This window comes from Vitis riparia, chromosome 9, assembly GCF_004353265.1.
Source record: "Vitis riparia cultivar Riparia Gloire de Montpellier isolate 1030 chromosome 9, EGFV_Vit.rip_1.0, whole genome shotgun sequence".
In the NCBI taxonomy this organism is placed as follows: domain Eukaryota; kingdom Viridiplantae; phylum Streptophyta; class Magnoliopsida; order Vitales; family Vitaceae; genus Vitis; species Vitis riparia.
Genome location: NC_048439.1, coordinates 2,999,237 through 3,006,286, shown reverse-complemented (window position 1 = coordinate 3,006,286; position 7,050 = coordinate 2,999,237). Strand labels below are relative to the sequence as shown.

Sequence of the window (7,050 nt, the reverse complement as noted above, 5' to 3'; positions counted from 1 at the left end):
ATAATATTTTTATTTAAAGTATTTTTAATGAAAATGCTATATCTAAAAGTGTTATTAAAATAATTATTTATCAAATGTTTATATATGATACAATATAAGTGAGTTTTATTTTTATTTTTTTAAATGTTTTCTAAATTTTACCAAATTTCTTTAAAAATGTATTTTTCAAGCTAAAAGTGTTTTTGAAAATGGTTATCAAAAGGATTTTGAAATATGAATGTTTTCTAAATCTTGTGAAACCTCTTGCTTTTCTTGGAAAATGTGTCTTTTAAAATTTTATGCATAGAAATGCTTTCTAAATAAAATGGTTTTGAAACGGTAAAATTATTTTCTAATTTTTAAGATGAGATTTTCTATAATATTTTCATTGATTTAATTGTTTTTTTAAGTTTAGAGTTATATGGTGTTTGATTTTTGACTAAATAAAAAAAGTTAAAAATTTAATTTTTTTATTAAGTTAAAAGTAACTTATTATATCAATCAAATAAAAAATGGGAGTAACTTTTTTTTTTATTATTATTGGGGCAAAAACGGAACACCACAGTAATTAAGGAATTATTTTGATGCACCTTAAATTCTTTATCATACTATAAATGGCTTAAAAGTAATATAAAAAATAAATAAATTATATAACCTCGTATGGTGTAATGCAACAATTTAATTCGAAGTCTCTACCGGTGGAAACCCTAGTCCTCTGTTTGCTTGCTGAGAAACTGGGGGGAAAATGAAAGAAAACTATAAATCTTTTCAACATGTTCGAGTTGGAGTGGCAACTGTGACAATCCAGATTTTTTTTTCTTCTTCTCACCGTTTCTCAGCCAACAAATGGAGAACATTGATTCCAGATAAAGCTTTCGGGTGAGGTCCTTCAGCTCTGTTTTGCTGCCTCTGCCTAGTACGTTTTCATCTTCTTTTTCTTCAATTCTTGATGTTATAATTGCTTGGTTATTTGTTGTTAAGGTCAGTGTTTCTTGTCAAGCTACTCATGAAATATAGAAATCACCTTTAAAATTCTTGCTTGTTTGTTCTTTCTCTGTACAGGAGGTTTTCTTTTCCGATTCTAAGGTTCTATGTATAAGGAAGTTTCATTTCTAGTTTTTTTTTTTCATTTTCATGAATCTATGAGTGAAATTCGGAAGCTTCTTGTTTTGTTCATCAGGTACCTGACTAGTATCCGGTATTCATAGAGTTAGGCTTTAGTTGCAATGATATTGAACTTGGAGCTAAAGATCGAGAAGGAATGGAGCAAGTGTTTTGAATAGGGTTCTGCTTTGGGCGTAGCTAGAACCGAAGCTAAATCAATAAATTGACAGTTCATATCCTAGTTATATGGACTTATGTGTCCATTAGATTCCTAAATGATCTCGTCATCTCTGTTCACTAGGAAATATGATTAATTTCTTGTTTTTAATTCCTTCATATTGACGAGAAATCACCATCCTCTTCATTACGGAATGGTTTGATAAGGACTAAGGAGAAGATAATGTGGTGCCAGTTATTTTTCACTATTTCACACAAAATGGAAGGCTGGAATTTCCCCATTGACCAATTAAGGTCAGCTTGAACAAGTCCTCATGAGTCCAGGTGCACAAAAGGGTGTTGCATCTAGGAATGGATGGGAAAATTCTTCTTGAGAATCATAGAGAATTCCTTAAAAAGAGGGGCCGGATTCTAGCTAATAGATGCTTCCTTTGCTGTGAGGAAGAAGAGACTATTGATCATGTTCTTATTCATTGCACCAGGGCTAGAGTTTTATGGGAGTTATTGTTTGCTCTTTTTGGCGTTACTTGGGTCATCCCTTTTTCGGTTAGAGATACCCTTCTTGGATGGCATGGCTTTAACTTGGGCAAGAAGCATAGAAAGGTGTGGAAGGCAGCCCCTTTGTGTCTTTTTTGGGCAGTTTGGAAGGAAAGAAATAGGATAGCTTTTGATAATGAGGACCTTTCGATTCATAGGTTGAAAAATTCTTTTGTATGTAATCTTTGGTTGTGGACTAAGTCGGTTGTAAATGAAGGTCCTCTTCCTTTACTCAGTTTTTTTGATTGGCTAGGTGCTAGTTGAGGGTTGGTGATTTTTTGTATCCCCTCTTCTTTTGTTTGTGCCTTTTGGCGCCTCTTGTATACCCTTTGTATGCTTTTGGGTTAGCCTCAAGGTGCCCTTTTCTAATATATTTCTTTCTGTGTGTTTGCCTATCAAAAAAAAAAATAGAGAATTCCTTTGAATTTTTTTATGGCGAAAATTTTGTACTTGGTAGACTTCTGTATTTACATAAAATGTAAGAAAATGATTATTCTGTTTCTCTCCTTTGAAATGAATCAATTTCTAGTTAAGGTAAAGCTTTCCATGGCAATCTTAACTTGGAAAATATGAAGTGAAGACAGAAGAAACATCTCCAGAAGTACAGATGCATTGGATAGAATTTTTACTATTGAACATCTTAGGAAAAGAAGGAAGTGTGTCCCTGATTGGTGTTGCACGTGTAAAGGAGTGGAGGAGACCGATGGCCACCATTTTTTCCTTTTTTTACTAGTTCTGGTAGCCTTGGATTTGTAATCTCTTCTGCTACAGTTTGTGGGTGTGCAGTGGCTGATGCCTTGGGCAGTGAGGGAGTTGTATGATGGTTGGAATGGTGCATTTTTTTTTTTTTTTTTTTTTTTTTTACAAGAAGCAAGGAGGATATATAGAAAAGAATTCCTTTACTCCTTTCTCTTATGATCTGGAAGCAAATGGATAAGAGGACTTTTGAGGTGGAGGAAGACTCCTTTTTTAAGCTCAAATTTATCTTCCTTAGTGCATTATTTTATTGGTTGTCTGGAAACAGTGGCAATAAGCGAGAGTTCCGTTGTAGTACTCTCTTTTGAAGTCTACTAGTAGGTGCTCTTTGTATAGATCTTGTGTGATCTGGTGTGCCTTTTTCTATTATTAATTTATACATACCTATCTTTACCTATAAAAAAAAGCGAGAGTTGCTTTGTAGATATCCTTGACAGAACATACTGTGCAGGTTAGGAGTTGGTTAGTGTTGATTCCTATCTGTTTTTAGGTTTCTATGTGTGATCCCTGTATGATCCATGCTACATGCGTTTGGAACTTCTTTTCTATTTGGAATTTTAGGTGGAGTTCATGACTTTTATTGTGATATTACATTGAACAAATAGATGATACCTTGGTCTTACCATCTTGGGGCATCCTCTTGTATTAATTTTTTCTAAGCAACCATGGTATTATTTTTGGGAGGTGCATAGTATGACCAAATTACCATAGCAAAGGGGAAAGAGCTTGGCATGTTCCAAGTGCACATGACTTTTGAAAAATGTTACACAGAAATGTACCATGAGATTCAAGAGACCAAACTCTATCATTGTGGAAAGAAAAGACAAATAAATGCATTTAATAAGTTATAGAAAGGAAAGGAATTCCTGCAAAGTTTCTAAGTTAGGACCAGATTGAGAAGATAACAGAAAATGAGCTATATTGGCAGGTGGGGGAAGCAGTTTTAGGAGTAATTATGATCTAAGTTTAAATCCAGAAATTTAATTTAGATTCTAAATTGATATCAAGTCCCATGGAAGAAAGGAAGAGAGGTGGGGGTTGGCTTATTAATTTCTAGTATGTTATAGGTGCTTATATTAGCTAAATTTCAGTTCCAACCATTTAACAAACACCTCCAGAGCCACTTTCCTATCGAGGCCTGTTCTTTGATCTTATGTTCTGTTAGTTGCGGACTTGCCATGAGATTTGAGATGGCCTACACTTAACAATCTACTTGAGGCCTATTCTTTGATCTCAAGTTCTGTTAGTTGCAGACTTGCCATGAGATCTAAGATGGCCTACACTTAACAATCTACCTTAGTTTTGTTGATTGGTTGAGCTCTTGTTGAGGTTGTTTTAGCCCCATTAGTTTGGTTGTTTTATTTTCCTCTTTTGGCTGTTTTGACGGTGGGTGTATAGGTATTGTATACCTTGAGTCGCTCCTTTGGCACCTCTTTTTAATAGATCTTTTTCTTTACCTATCAAAAAAAAAAAAAAAACACAACAATCTGCCAAAGATAACTACTGATTTCTCATTAAAAAAAATCTCTCTGAAGCTTCCCAATTTTGATGCCTAATCTTGACTTGAGTCTTGAACAAAAACATGTAGCACATCTTGGTATTAAGGAAGTTTGACAGATTAGCATTATTCTTTGGCTCTAAGAGGTGTAGTTTCTTTTCCAGTGAGTGACATGCAAGACATCTCCTGATTCTTTATAGAACAGCATCACAAAGTATAACGGATCATCACTGAGATGCAAACTTAAGCATCTGGGAACTCTATATTTTTATTCTACCTTAAATTTTCTAAGTGTGACTGAATTTCAAATGATTTTGAACCAATGAAGAATAAACTTGAAGTCGACAATGTTTTGGTTGGGATAAGTTCTAGAGATGATAAGTTCTATCATTTCCCTCACCCATTGGGTTGTGGCATTATTGGTTAACCTGTAAAGTGTATTAGCCTTCATTAGGAAGTATTTTAAGGGTGTTCTTGCACTGAGAAGGCAATAAAGTGATTGCATAGCTGAAAATATGTTATATTCTTTTGGGGTTGGGAGTAGCTTAATTCAATTAATTTTCACTTTGTCTTTCTCTCAACCAACTTTCTCTCTTTTTGAAGGTTTCCTATCAGTATGGCCCTTAGGAATTGAGATTGAGGATATTTAAAGAGAGACTGTATCTTTTGAGTTAAGGCTTGTCAAGGAGGAATATTGTGTGAAATAGAATGTTGTTTACTGTCCTAAACAGAAAGATCATCTTGGTTTTGGTCATGTTAAAGTAATCAAATGGAAATTGAAGCAGGATTTCATGATGGCATAAAAAATTTACAAGAAAATTATTTTAATGAGAATGCAAATGACATTAGTACAATCTCCCATAGAATCTGCCAATCCAAAAACCAAAAAAATAAAAGTAAAAATGAAAACAAAACCAAGAAATTGGGGATAAAAAAGGAAGACAAGGAAGAAAACACCTAAATAATCTTTCAGAATGGATTATTTCACATATCCAAAAGACGAAGTAATATCTTCAATTTTTAGTAGGTTTGAACAATTGAAAGGATATAAAAATTTATTCCTTTCTTATTGAATTTAAAAAAGCTCAACATTGATCATTAGACAATTGATGGTTTGAGAAAAAAAGGTCAATCTGGGAAAATTTTTATGCGACCTGACAAGTTTAAGATGATTCCAGAATTATGCATCTTAAAATGGAAATTTTCCAAACTGGACTATAGAGTACACTTGAAACACTCAGTTATATAAAGGGGTTGAGTTCTTTCCCACATATGTACATTCTTATAAAATGTTTACATGATAACTGTAACAGTTTCCTTCCCATGATTCCCACTTCTATCAAAACAAATACAATCAATAGGGATATGCAGGAAGAAACAATTTTTATTGGAAACATAAGTAATATACACATTTGGAAATGATTAATATACTCATTTAGAAATGAATCTAACTTTTTTAGTGTTTCAAATGTAGTTTTTGTTTCTGCTTTGAGTGGAAGGTGATGGCTTTTGAATTGGGGACAATAAAAATTGAATCTTCTTGGAGTTTTGTACCAATCGACCATGCAACAGCATAAACTGCTACCATGATTGGTAACTACAATTTCTAAATTGTTATCTTTATGTGCTTTCACCTTAATTAGTTATTATTTTAGAGAGTTATTGTTATCTATGCTCTTCCTATTTTCTTTAAAAATTAGATGAGCATGATGTAACAAGCAAGATACAAAAAAGTTAAAGAACAGCACATTGGCTGAAAATATAATTAACATATTCCGGACTATGTTGAACCTGAACTAGCCATTTTCACATCTCATTTCTCACTCGTCAAGTAGCTTATTACAGTTGAAGACTTGCCATTAAACAGTGAGTTGATCCTTGGCTCTTGTTATTTTGCTATGAACAAGTAAAATTGCTTTCTGCACCCTCCTTCATCCTCTCATTATCATTTCAAATGGCATTCATATACTTTACTTCCTATTCCATTGTTTTCATACTTGGTTTGAACAGTAGAATGGTCAAGCAGGAGAGAAAGAACGGACACACATGTGAGGGAATGGCTATTATCTAGGACCAAATCAATTATGGTGGTGTTGTTTTTAGAAGCTTATTAACCCAATTGACCGGCTGAGTCGGTTGGACCATCACTTGGGTTCCAAAACAGGTTAATTTTATCTCTTAATCGAGTTGAAATGGAAAACACTGTCACCTTTCTGTTACATGGATGCCATGCGTTGATCTTGAACAACTGTCCTGGATTTGGCGACCTGACCTATGCTTTATGCTTTTAATCGACGGCTGTGATCTTTTGCGCTCATTGAAGCAATCTCGGCCGTTGAATTAGCGAGGAAAGAAACCCTAATTGATGCTATTTAAGAGTGACAAGAGAAGAGAGTTGCAAGTTTGCAACAACAGCGCACCGCTCTTGATGTCGTGCTGCCTTCCCCGTTGTGTACAATGTCGTCCATGTTTGACCCTTTTAAGTAAGTTTCTCTTGTTCTTTCTGGAAGTGACAATCAGATCGAAAGTGTTTGTTGTGCCAATGGGCTTGTTTCTTGAATTTTTTTCTTAATGCGTTGAAATTTTCTCGATATTAATGCTGATCGAAGCTGATTTTTCCTGTGTGATATCTGGAGATGCAAACCATTTTTAGTCTGTTCTTTAAGAAAAGATTGTGGTTTAGATCTGCATGATATATGCATGGAAGATGGTAAATTGGTTCAAAAGAAATACTGACTGTATTCTTTATCCCATGATGAGACCACTGAACCAGATGGTCCAGATCTAGTTCAGCAACCACTGAAATGGGTTGTGATACCTCAGATCTGGTCTCCCTTCTTGCCAAATTGGTCAATCATCTTGATTTTGTAAAACTAGCTGAATCATCTGAACCTCAAGGGGTTGGATTTAACCTTGAGGCTGATTCTGAGGCAAGAGTGTCTGATCTAAATTAGGTTTCCATTTCAGCAATCAGACTTTTTTCCTGATGAATTTCGTGT

At 34.3% G+C, this 7,050-nt stretch overlaps 1 long non-coding RNA gene across 2 annotated transcripts; it reads left to right on the top strand.

The window, feature by feature from the left end:
• The first annotated feature begins 683 nt into the window (after positions 1 to 683).
• On the top strand, positions 684 to 6,706 carry LOC117921422. Of its 2 annotated transcripts, none has more exons than XR_004652337.1 (3): positions 684 to 895; positions 5,526 to 5,644; positions 6,062 to 6,706. It is a non-coding gene; the product is annotated as an uncharacterized LOC117921422 (long non-coding RNA). The 2 variants fall into 2 exon arrangements; XR_004652336.1 differs by having other exon boundaries at positions 2,327 to 5,644.
• Positions 6,707 to 7,050: the final 344 nt, after the last annotated feature.